Below are 13559 nucleotides of genomic sequence, written 5' to 3'. Positions count from 1 at the left end.
CAGATGGGAATTGAGTCCCTCCCTGTACAGCCTGCAGGAAGAGGAATTGGCTCACTGATTATGCATCATATTCTTCACACATTTTAATATGTGTGTGGCTTGGGTCCAAGTAAAGCATCTGAAACAGTGCTGTTAATAGGCGGTATTTCCTGGTGTTGCTAGATTAACATGCCTTTGCAGCCCGCTGTCTCAATCTGCTCTGAGTCCTTTGCTCATCAAACGCTCTTCCATTTGGAGGGGGAGAAGATATTGAGAGGCCTTCATTCTTCAGCAGCATGTGCCTACCTTGACTTGCCAAGAGCCAGACTGCAACCAGCCCAAAGCATACAGAAACTGGGGCCAGACAAATCAAAGCAGACAGTCTAGTGTCAGCCTGGTTTCCTTTTTAACATAATTTTCGTTTGTTGCAGCTTTCTTTTTTTTTCACTTTTGCTTCCACTATAACTGGCATCTGCAGACTTGGTGCTTTTTAGCCTTTATTCTTTTTTTTTTTTTTTCATGAGATCTCACCAAGATGTTGAATGCCCGACGTTTGGCTCTTTTAAGCCTTCTGAATTCAACACTTGCCTTTGACAGAGGGAAAGTGATGTTTTCATCCACAGTTATTTCAGCTTCAATTGATGAAAGGAGAATTTAACAGTTTGTAGGGAGATGTAGTATCTTTTATTATAACAGCTGATACAGCTGAAGGAAAAGTCAAGCTTTTGGGTACACAGCCCTAGTCAAGAACAAGTTTGTGAAAATAACTTGCTTACTGGTTGATCCACACTGAATAAAATGTGGATGAGTACAAGCTAGGAAAATCTCTGAGTGACAGCAGCTGCTGAGTGTTTTGCAGCAGTTCAATACAGAAATGTTATTTCAGCCCAAAATCCCACTTTTAAGAGATGACATGAAAAGTGGCAATCTTGCTGTGTTCACTTGGAAAGCAAGTCATCTTTCTTCTACTTTCTTCTACAAACTTGAAGTAAACCTCTTTGTAAAAACATTAAAATGTTCTAATGATACATGTTTAGTAGATGATTGGAGAGAGGTATCTATATAGAGCAGTGCAAATGCCATGTTTATGGTGGCCATCTTTGACATTTAGAAAAACCAGCCTCCTCAGGCAAATATCTGCTATGCATGAGCAGATTGGTCTCACCATCGGTTAATAAAACATCCACTGAGTCCTGGGATGGAAATCAGCCCTGTGGCAGCTCTAGCCATGCTAGTAATACTGAAAAATCTCTTTAAAGCAGAAGTAGCCCTTCCTTGAATCAGTCCAGTTCTCCTGTGTGTTCAAAGCTGATATTATTCCTTTCCTATCTACCTCCAGTCATTCAGGACAATGACTAACAGCTCTGGGTATTCCCTACCCAGTTCAGAGGACAAAGAACAGCAAATACATGTTTTTGAGGGGAGGAACTCTTGTCTTTATTTCCATTTTGTGCTAGTTAATATTTCAATAGCTCGTGGTGTTATATCAACTGCCTTTTTTCTCTTGCTGTTAATAAACAGAGGCTGCATTTAAGTTCAGAGAGGTCTGCACTGTCAGTCAGGGCTATTTCTGCCTGACAAATATGTTGCATGCACACCTAGCTCTTAATCTCTCCTTTACATTTAGATTTGCTGGTTGGCTTCATAATTGTTTTCCTCTTAAAACTGAGGTTACCTGACTCATCAGATATGAATACTCTGTGAATATCTGGTCTGGATTTCTGAGTCAGTCTCCAACAACTGTAGCTGAGCTATGGTCTGCCTTTTGGGGAAAGATTTAGTGTTCCTTAAAATGTTTCTAGTGATAGAGAAATCACAGTCATTGTTTGTTACACTGTTTTATTGGTTATTCACTGACAATTAAGAAATGTACATCTAATTTCTAGTCTTAATTTGAGGAGCTTCATCTTTCAGCCCTCTCGCACCTTCTTTCTATTTTGCAGTACAGCTGTCTACAGAAGGGCTTGTGTGGTATTTGCAGTAGCCCATTTATCTCAGTTATGTTGTGATAAGTCTGGCCTAGGGAAAAGGATTTCTGTCCTCTATATGGATTAGTCTGATTATAACAGTCATATAATAGGTGCAGCCCTGTCCCCCCCCCCTTTTTTTATGTTGAAAAAAACCAACAACAACAAAACAAAAACCTAAAAGAAATGAACCTACTCAAGTATGTATTACCGTAGGAGTGATAAAAATCATGGCGTTAAGAAAAATAGTAGTTTGCTTATGTTCATTATATGTTGGAAATGCCACTTATGTTGATCTGGGGTTTAATATTGGGAAAAATTGACCAATTTTTGAGATTTGGTTTGCTTTGATCTCTTATTTCCTTGGGATTTTCTGCAGCTTCTGTGTCATAAAAGCTGCTTTGCCTCTTTGACCTTAACAGAAGTTATATAACAGGCTGTTTCCTTGGGTTTCTGTAGCCAAAGTTTCTCTTTCTTTCCTGCACTTTTTGTTGGGTAATCCTTGAATACTTTTCATCTTAAATAAGAATTTTCCAAGTATCCATCCTAAATATCTCCTTCAAAGGAATAAGACCTGCCTTGTCTTCATTCTTCACTAGAATGGTCTCAGTTGTGTGCACTGCCCGTGGATTAAGGCATTTGCCAGAGTACAGAAGACACTGAATGATGTTAGGCAAAATTGTGGTCTTTTTAAACCTAGCTGGGACATATGCATGCACCAAATCCATGGTATTTCCCCTGGGCTAAATCCACCAGTTTTAAACAATGTATTTCAGACTAGGCTATTTCAGACAGTTCATTGCTTTGCTTGTCTAAATCTTGCAGGAGATAATGTACATGCTCTTTTTATCTTTTATAATGGCATATGGCGATTCTGTTGTCTTGAAATAAATTTTGCATAATTTCTTCTCCTGTATATTTTAGAGTAGTAAATTCTAGTGTTTGTCCCATGTCCTAGTTAGAAGAAAAGAGATTCTTGTAGCTTCTACTTCCCTTCCTGTGTAAATAACACAAATACAGAAGAGATCTGAATAATCCAGAAGCAGGTGACTCCACATACTCTTTGTGTTAATAATTATTCTGAACATATGCCAAATAGTCTTTAGCAATGTTTGACACATATTAAAAAAACAACCAACCAAACAAACAAAAAAACAACAAAAAAAGATGAAAAAACGAGAGGTTTGGACATGTGAATGCTTTTGGAAAAATACAAACATCCTGGATGAGATAACCAGGGATGTAATTTTGTATGCTGCTGAAAACTCTTGAAATGAAACACAGTGATTGTGACCCTGCTGCTGCCGTGTTTATAGAGACAAAACATTCCCTTGGAGAAAATGAATGTGCTAGGCTAGTTTGAAAGTGTGTCTCCTGTGTGAGGCTTCTATGTGCACCTTTAACAAAGCATTCAGGAACCAAGTTATTCCTTTGCCCAGGTATCGTTTTGAAAACAGTTCTAGATAGACTCAATGTCTGTGCAGAAATTTACAGTTTAAAGAATGGGTGAAATTTCTTTCCCTGCTCCTTTCTCATGCCTGAATATTTGCTCTCCTGAGCTTGAGTGTGTTACATTCTTTTGCTTATGAAATAAATTAAATCCAAATCAAACAGAGCTTTTTGTTCTCTTTCCTATTTTTTTTTTTTTTTTTTCCTTTTTGGGTTCTATTGCCCAAATTGGGTTGAAATGTTCTGTCCCATTTTACAGCAAAACCACAGTTTTGTAGCTTTTTCCATGGTGAAATAGAGATCAGTTTTGCTTTCAAGGATGACAGACATGGAGTTGGTTAGATTGTTGTACCCGTCTTAACTTGGGTTCCTTATGTTCCACTCTAGCAAAAACTGACTTGCCAAATATTTTTATTGGCTTGTCACCTTTACTGTTATAAAAACATTGAATTGAGACTCTATTAAAACCAGATTTTAAAAGGCCTGAAAATCTTAAATATGTATTGCAGTAGTGCATGGGGTGGTTTTAGTGACTGTCTGATTTTTCATTGAGCTTTTTTAATTCTCAAAATCGGCTTGCCTAATTTAAGAGTTCCTTAGGCACTCCAAATGCTGTCTCCCACTGTTTCACAAGGGAATGGTTAATTAGTCTAAAATCTGTGAAAAATTTCAGCTGAATTTTTCTCTCTGAAATGTCACGGGAAGACATGGTAGGAAGAACTGCCCTTGGAGCAAGATGATCAGCAGGGTCACACGGAAGGCAAAGTCTCCAGGAGATGCTAGCTAAGACTTTCAGAATGGGAAAGAAAATGTAGGGAGCAGCAAAATCTGAGCCATTTGAACTGAAATGGAAGTTACTGAAATAAACGTAGAATAAAGTGCAAATTTACAAGGCATCTTTGCATTTTGTGTGGTGTATGGGCCACACAATGTCGTATGGGCCTGTCTACTTTCTAAAGTTGTGGTGGACCTATCCCCATTTATAGTAACTTGCCAAAACATTAGAGACACATGCTGTTTGTTAGAACTGAGCCTTTGTATAATCTAGGTAAATTTTGATTTGCAGTACTCTCCTAAAAAGCATTTTGTGATGAGGGAAATGTTAAATAGGATATCCTGTTATAATAACAGAGGTGTTAGTAGTGCTTTTTCTTCCTCCTCCCACAGAGCTGCCTCTAGACTTCCAGTGCCTTTTCTACATGTATTTGCTATAAAGAGACTGACTGTCTGTGACCTTCAGTTATCTTTTATTGCTTCATATAAGTCTTTAGATTTAATTTTCTTCCTTTAAAATGACTATATACAATTTTTGATTGAAACTCAATAAATATCTTGACAATCATTTTATGACACCAGATACATGCACTTCTGTTTGTAATGTTTCCAAGATGTTGTATATGGAAAAATAATAAAATGTGGAGTTTAAAAAGCATTCATTCTTGGACTTGACTGTACTCTAACTCTTCTTTACAATTTATTTTTATATTTTCTTTTGATATACTACCTTTGCATTTACAAATCAGTTGAACATATCCTTGCACTACAGTCATCGAGCTTTTCCTGCTGTTTCCACATGCAAAAGAAAAAAATAATATCATGCATATGCATTTCAGCATTTGAGTTTTTAGACATATAGTGAAACAAAACCAGGAAGCTGTACAAAGATACTGAAAATTAGTGGTATTAGTGGTTCTTACTCTTGAAATACTGCTGTTCATCCACAGATATATTGTTTACTCTTTAAAACGAGGAACATTTGAGTGGTTAATTATTCTGTTTTGAAATACTGCAAAGACACAGCACTACCCACCATTTTGTTTTATGAATACTGAAACTGGGGCTGACTGGATTTTAGGTTTAAAGCATTAATCTTCAAGGATTTCATACCTAGCAATTAACTGACATGTAGATTAAAGTAATTATGGTTATATTCATATTTACTCTTTCTTTGAGTGAACTTTCCAATACTGAGCCTAAAAATACACTTTGCTATCAAGTGTCTTTTCTAACTCATTCTGTTTTTTACATTGATTCAATTCTAATCACTGCTCAAATGTGCGCATTACTCTGGAGTGCCTGGTTATAATTTGCATGGGCAAAATTAAGATTAAATTGCCCAAGAATCGAATAAGAGGAAAACTAAACCTCAGTAAACGTTAGAGGCAATTTTTTAAAGGTGGAAATGAAGCCAGTCTGCATACACGTGCATACATATTTCCAGCCTCTTGCTGAAATATAGCTTAAGGAAACACAATTAGTTTCTTGCCTGAAAGCCAAATTCACTTATTTTTTATTGATGGGACCCAGACACAACCAAAAAGACAGTAGACCTGACTGCAGAGGATGCTGGTGTCGATTGACTTCGGTGCGCATTAGAACAGTCTGAGGAATTCTATATTATTGAATGATAGTAGATTGTCCTTAGGGTGTGCTGTCTGTATTACATCTCCACTTGTTGTGAAGATAGACCCAACAGGTGATTGCTCCTTGGTTATTTGTAGCTAGAATGGCATTCTCTGTGGTGCCTCTGCAGTACAAGGAGGTTAAAGATAAGAATCTGGTGCCACAATCTACTTTTTAGGTAACATCCTAATCTATCTGTGAATCTCTGATGAGCTGTTTCCCAGTATCCTACTTCCAAGGTTGTCTGGAGATGGGAATTGATTGAAGTGCTCTGTGGTAGGGAAGGTGAAGAGAGAAGCCAAAAGTTGACAAGACCCTTGGGACAGTGTGGGGTTGTGTGTGCCCTGTTAGGGTATGGGAGCTCAGAGTTGCTCCCAAGGGCCCCCTGTTCAGATATGGCCTCTGTCCACAGGTCTGCTTTTGGAAAGTCTGCTTCTTCTGAGTAGGAATGGGGAAGGGTCTTTATCTCCTTTTATTTAAATGAAAAGTTGTTATAAACTAACAGTTCCCCTTGTGCTCAGGTCTGTGAAGAGCTGCAGAGTACAAGTGCCAGCCCTGCCTGCTGTGAAACCAGTAATAGATCTATTGAGCTACTAAGGCATGCAAGTGTTCGACAGTATTAAGCTGCTGGGGCTACAAATAAAGTGTTAACCAAAGCGCTGATCTCTGAAGTATTTTAAAATAATCAATAATTACACTCTTATTTGGTAATCATGCAAGTTTACTATTTTATTGAAGAGACACTTCATTAGTATATAAAGCTGACGCAGTAAAAACTCCAAATAGTAGCCTCGTGAAATTATTCTTTTTTCTTTGATATAATCCTGTAGGAGAAATTCAAAGGGAATTTTAAGAGGCCTCAAAAAGATTTAGTTGTACAATTCCCACTAATTAATTAATTTTGCTAAAATTTGCCATTTATGTTAAAAAGAGTTAAATATACAAATGTTTATAGAATTACAGACTTTGTTTTTAAAATGTGTGCATATTTCAAAGTATTTGTATTTGGATGATCTTCGCCTAATTATATTAAAAATCTTTTTGCTTGCTTTCCCTGTATATTGATGAATTATCTATTGAAGGAAAGACTGTAGTAACATTGTATGAAGAGGAAAGTTATTAATACTAATGGATTTTTTCCCCGCTCTGGCTTGAAATCAGGTGGAAAAAATGCAGTGTGAGATGTTATAAAATCAGTAGCTAAGGATTTAGACTTTTCAAAAGCATGATCAGTGACAGAATAGAATTTGACAAATCTTACTGAGGTGTTGGCCAAAATAAAAATTTTAGGGCGACTTCCCAAGTTACAAGAGCAACAAACCTAATACTTCCTGCTGCCAAAGGCCACCCCCATACACTGACTCTCTTGTCATCCAAACTTCTCCTAAGCCAGAATACATGCTGGTACCAGCACACCAGGTGCTGGGAAAAGCTTTCTAAGTGCTTTGAAGGTAAAGTATTAGGCCAGGTTCCTTAGAAAAGCTGTATAGTCTCTTTCACAGTAGATGGTGAAGAAATGTTCAGGCAGTGATCTGATTTGTGTGACCCAGGTATAGAATCTCCCTCCATGATTGGGGGTCTGTCAGATACCCTCTGGAGAACCTTTCTTAGGCACAAATATTCCAGATAGTTCTGTACTACTTTTGAGCTGATATTCTTGGATCTCTTGTATCCTGAAGGCAGAAAAGAAATCAGAGAGGAAATTAAGAGTGAGTTTGTGCCTTTGAGCCAAAATATACTGTAAGGACCATCCATAAGCAACAACACTAAAGGATAAATGTGTGGTAAGAGACTGTAGTATTATCATATATGCCTGCATAAGCAACTGTTTTTAAGGAGTGGGATGTGGGCAGAAAGAATTAAATGGCTAAAGCACAACCACAAGTGGAAAAACAGTACTTTGATCCACTATTAATTTTTTAGAATTTTTTCCTGCTAAATACATACAAGCTATTCCCAAGATAAAGAAGTTTCTGGTTTTTGCATTGACATACCTTTTGAAGTACTTAAATTAATTTTTTCTTTAACCTGCTGCCCTTCAACCACATAAATTATAACATACACTGATGTCATTCTGCTGTTAATACTCTGGAGCTGAAGTACTCTAAAGAAATCTTAAAGGTTCAACAGATTGTTTAAATGTAAATAGCTATTGTTGTCAAGTTTGCCCAAGTAGATACTCCTTTTGCTACCTTATTCCTTCTCAGCATTCCAAAGAAGGTTTTTGAATGTGGGTACATCGTTAACATGTGGCTAGCAGTAGGTGGTCAAGTGTTATATTGGAAGCACTTGGGAACAGAACTGGAGACGATTGCCTGATATTCAATTCATGTGTGGGTGTCTTGTGCTGTGCATAAAATTGTTAGTCATTGGCGAAAGGTGAGCGTTTGTTGCAAAGCTGTGACTTGCAGCTGCATTGGGATCAATTATTTGCTTGCCAAAAACTATATTCAAATTTGTGGGTATGTACAAAAGTTGTTGAGAATTGAGACTGATTTTATACTGTATGAGACTCATATTTGCTCCATGCGAATTTAGCAGTAGTGCAGTTCTTTTACCCTATTACTGTTATTTCTAATGGTATTCACCACTTGAATGGTCCTGTATGTATGGTGAGGAATAAAATAGTAGCATTGTCTTTTTACTGCTGTTTGGGCTTAGTATTATACTTAAGTGAAACAGGTCTTATGCTATCTGATGCAAAACTGGAGGTCTCAGATTATCGCAGAGGTTATAGCAAAGCCAGGGTTGTGCTCAGCATTGGTCTTTAGTATGTGTCTCAAGTTCTGATTCGTAGTTTCCTTATGAGGGTACATAGAGGTCTGCAGCAGTATTACAGGCTAAAAGTTGTCCAGAAAGTTTGGCAGCCATCACTTTGGAGATACATAGAATGAGCTATTGGTCTGAAGAACTTGCAGTCCAAGTTTATGCAAGGGATCCTGCGTGGCAAGTGGAACAAATTGTTTCCATCTCATCTGGCTTTGGAAGGAACATAGTCACCACCATTCATACATCTGGGACTGATGCGTAGTCCCACTCTCAAAATAGATCTTTGGTGACTAGTGGTGGTCTAGGATGCCCTTGCCCATGGCACCAAAATTTAGTTTGTGTTGGATAATTCAAGTAACATGAAATTCACGTTATTGAGCTTGAGATTGACTTTAGATTGACTCACAATATACTGTCTGTCTATTTTGCCAATGAAATTGACAAAATATTGCAATTTTCAAGCAAATGAAAAAGAAGAGGAAAACCCCCCAAAATGTGTATGTGTGTGTAAATGGTTTTATCTTTTAGAAATGCACAGTCCCAGGAGCAAAAAACACTTGGGTTTGTCATGGATTGTTAAAAGAAATTAACAAAAATATTACACAGATTCACAAAACTGCCAGTGGCATGGAAACTTTTTTAGACAGAATGCAGGGTTTAGAGTGTTTGTCCTGGTTCTGGCTGGTCCAGGCTTAATTCTGTCTTCTATAAACATGATATGAAGCCGTATCTTCCATTCTTCACAAAACATTGTGGACTGTGATGGAGTCAGATTGGACAATTTATTCCTCCCTAAAAAAACCCAAGCATGATTGTCACTGCCAAGGGGCAAGAGGGCTGTGGCATGGAAGAGGAATAATGTTGGGTGCAGGAGGAAGAAGGTATGAATAATTTAATTTAAGGTAGACATATTAAGTAACTTGAAACTGTCTGAAATTCAATCATACCTAAGGGAGACTCACAATATGGCCAGTAGAAGGAAATAGACATCTCAGGACGCTGATTAGTTTCATCCTTAAAATAGCCTCTAGTTTCTGTCTACTGAGGATAATTACAGCTGACACTAGCTTGCTCAGACTTAGATCTGTGAAGATGCATGAGATGAATCCATGCCTGCATGTGTCCTAGAACAGGCAAAACCCCTTCTACCTCTTAAATCCTCTTACTTCCTGGAGCAATTTCTTTCTCTTAGTACAGACCAGGTCTTAACTAAGACTTCTGCTGGTCTTCTCAAAGGCTTCTTCTCCACATTCAGTTGTCTCCCCAGTCCTACTTTCTCCCTGCATAAAATTAAATAACTATTCCATGGGTTAACATTGGTCAAACCATTGCAGCCTGAATGGTTTTTCAACGTTAATCTTCTACTAAGACATCAAGCGTCTTTTGCAGGAAGGGCAGCTGGCTGGGAAGTAATTTGATAGTTTTGCTTTGGGCAAGTTGGGACATGTGTTCTAACATCATACAAAATGTAGTTCATAATTTGATAGAGACCTGTTCCTCTCTGTAACGGATACAACAGACAGATGGGGGAGCACAAGTTTCAAGAGAGACAATTATGATTCGTTTGTGAAACAGACGTGTTTCACAACAGCTGCTTGCCAACATCAGCTATTCCTCTTTTGCCCTAGAGCTGTGCAACTCTATTTTAAAATTTTAAAGTTGTTTTAGAGAGAGAAAAATATTTTATTTAATCCAGTGTGTTTTACATGGTTTTTTTGTACATCCTGAAGTAAAACATCTGGAATGTTTTGAAATGAAACACTTTCAAAATTAAAAGTTAAATATTTGGAAGAAATGTAGTGAAGGTATGCTTTTCAATGCTTTGCTGGATGTAATTAATCATTTAAATTGATCACCGCCCAATTTAAAAGGTAATTTAAACAGGTCAGTTTGAAAGAAGAATTTTGAAAGAGAAATAAGTAGTTTACAGATAAGAAGTAGGAGTAAAAATACTTTTTAAAGTAAAAAAGGAATAATTTGCTCTTAATGATTTGCAGGCTGAAATGTAGATTTTCTAAATATATTTTATCTAGTTTTTATTTCCTTTGTTGCCATGTTTTCATATTTTTGGAAATCTGTCAAGTCCCACTCCAGATTTAAAACTATGATGGTTGGATAGTTTCAAAGTCGGGGAAATATCTAAATTAAATTCCCAATGAAATCACCATTGCCTGAAATATAAAAGCTCATGCTTTAACAGTTATTTATTAGGTGCGCAATATTTATTGTGTTGCCCAGTGGATAACAACCAAACATGTACTCTGCTGTTATACTTGTGAGTGGAAAGTTTATTCCTTCTATGACAATTTTTCTGTCTTTCTTAGAGAACCAACTAACATATATATATCTATTATAGTAGTGGGTTTTAATTATTTCAAAACCTTCTTGAAAATGTGGGATGATTTCATATTTCATGTGGTTTCCTTTCCTGCTTTTGTGCTTCAAAGGATGGTGAACAAATTAGCAAAACCCTCAGAGTCATCTACTGTCTAGATCTGCTCAACTCCCACCAGCTTCAACTTGCCTAATGGCTTGAAATGGATATGTCTTTACAGTCTGCATCTGATGATTGAACTCCTGATGGCAATGAGAAATGAGTATGTGTTAGATCTGCAGGATCAAACCCATAGGAAGTACATTACGCTAGTTCACAGCTGAAGGTTACTTGTATGCCTTGGCTTATTCCACTTGAATTGAACTCATGTATTTTAATCTGTACCTCATCATCTTTGACATACTATGAGAAAGAATATTTAAAGTTAAGTACAGTAATATATGCATACAGCTAACACACTCTCAACACACTGCTTGTTTCAAAACTGTTCGTGCTGCAAGCAGGAAGATATATTTAGTGACTTTCAGTCCTGGATTTAGTGTAGAATCTTTAAAGCAAAAAAATTATGGCGAGTAAGGATTTTCTTAAAAGGGGAAAGAAAACCCAATATTAATTTCAATCTGGGTCCATAATAGTTATATGGTACATTTTCAAATCTATATAATTAAGGGCTTTAGAAGGCTTAGAAGGCATCTTACGTCATAGGATTTTTAACTGAAATGCAGTCATGGGCTATGCATAATAATCTGGATTTTTTCCTACACTGATCAGTTGAATGACAGTAGCATGGGTAATGATGAAACTATTGTAGAATCCAAGTCATGACTCATAAATGCCCCTTACTGTAAGCATAAGAATACAGTAATACTGTTTGATATGTAGGTATATGAATAAAATGATCATGAAAATAATGAATGGCTAGGGTCTCATCACATTTTTGGGGGATGGATGGTTGGAAGGATGGATGGATGAATGAAGGAATGAATGAACAGATAGATAATCTATCATTTTGCTTTTTCTACAAGTAGATACATTTTCTGAGTATCTACTCTGCTCCGTCTGCATTCTACTGGCTGAAAGATCATAAGGCTTGAAGTAATTTTCTTTGTGTCATAGCTGTGATGGCTTACTGGTCTTGCCGTGTTTCACAGTTAGGTCTCTTGTAACAGACTGGTATATACATGATAGCGAGGTATCACCCGCAAAATCCAGATGACATCTCGCCACCTTGCAATTCCCTGGGGGAGGACAGACTCTTTTTTGTTCTCTATACAGCTCTTTTGGTCCTGGTCTGTGGCTATGACTCTTATTTACTGTAGAAACACACAAAAAAGGAGCATAGGGGTTTGTTACTACTTTCCATTGCTATTATAGAACAGTCTAATCTATATAAAATCAATAGCTATAAGAAGGTTTGTAGCAGACTTCAGAAAAACTCTGGGAGCCCTGCCTTTAGAGTCAAAACTCTGGGGCATGGGAGTTAGAAGACATTTGGGAATAGAAGGTTTGCTCAGATAGTGCGTGTCATGGCAAAAGCTAATGCCTGCTCTCAGGGGCATTCAGGAAAGGGGAAAGCCAACATGTTCATATGGATTCAAAATAATTTAAAAATCATCTTATGTTTTCAGGTTCTAAATCCTTTTCTGACTTTTCAGACTAGCACTTTGAATATAATAATCACAGATTTAGTTCTGGGCAAGAAGTCTTAGCCTTTACATAACCCCCTGCCATTCAAATGATCTTTTTCCATTCACAGATGAGTTTTGACTTCAATTTGGCTGCCAGTGGAATAAGAGAATTTGAATAAATAAATTTTTAAAACCAGCCTTGATAATTTTTTTAATCAGTTCAAAAAAGCTTCTACTTAAGCCAGATTTGTTTCAAAGAGTTCATAGAAGTGATCCTGAATAGTTTGTCCTGCCAATTTAAGCAAATCTCATAATGGCCTTAAAGTTTCTACCATCCCCACTAATTTCTACATTTTCTTTGAACTGATTTACATAAATGAATAATATAATCCAAGCCTCAGAGTCCTTGAGTGAGAACTATTGAGCACATGTGGCCATTGAAGTCTATGGAAAGATTTCTGACTGTGGAAAGATATTTGTGGAAATTGGGCTTGGCTCTTGGGTTCCCTGAGACCACTGCAATTAGGGATGGATTTTTCCTCTCCCTTCCCTTGAAATCAGTGAGAATTGATTACTCAGAGATCTTTAAAATTCTAGCCTTTCAACAGCTTATCTTGTTAAGGAATAGTTTGTAAGATTTTGCTTTCATTTGTACTATGTAAAACCAGATACGACTGGTGAGAACTTGAGGTGGCCTAAGCTGAAGTCTGAAATGACTGGGGATATTCACACCCAGGTGAGGGTATAATCCAAAAGGTATGTGTGGTGCTAAGGTTTGACTGACTTTGACTCTGCTTCCTGTTGGGAAATTCTCCTGTTTAATGTTTTTATTTTAACTGAAACCAGCTGTCTTTCAAGAAATAGGGAGAAAATGTGGGATTCTTGAAATCCCAGATCAAAGAAAAGCAATTCTCTAGTCCCACTTAGACAATGTCAAAATTTATGGGCTCCAGGTACTTTGGTGTTTTGTGGACAAACAGGGTGGGTTGAAGCCACAAACATGCACATCTCTGTGACCCTGCTGGCTTC

At 37.2% G+C, this 13559-nt stretch overlaps 1 protein-coding gene across 3 annotated transcripts in view; it reads left to right on the top strand.

The window, feature by feature from the left end:
- Positions 1 to 13559, top strand: part of NAV3 (neuron navigator 3) — a 544137-nt gene that overhangs the window by 258311 nt on the left and 272267 nt on the right. The window contains exon 3 of one of the 3 annotated variants that reach the window (XM_057429347.1): positions 13199 to 13286. The exons of the other annotated variants lie outside the window; for them this stretch is intronic. The gene's annotated coding sequence lies outside the window, so the exon portion shown is untranslated. The remainder of the gene's footprint in view (positions 1 to 13198; positions 13287 to 13559) is intronic. 3 annotated transcript variants of the gene reach the window in all.

This window comes from Pezoporus wallicus, unplaced genomic scaffold (assembly GCF_028554395.1).
Source record: "Pezoporus wallicus isolate ANWC-B61680 ecotype Strahan unplaced genomic scaffold, APGP_CSIRO_Pwel_v1 contig_5069, whole genome shotgun sequence".
NCBI classification, from domain to species: Eukaryota; Metazoa; Chordata; class Aves; order Psittaciformes; family Psittacidae; genus Pezoporus; species Pezoporus wallicus.
Note: the sequence above shows the minus strand (reverse complement) of the source record. Positions and strands in the feature narration are given on the sequence as shown.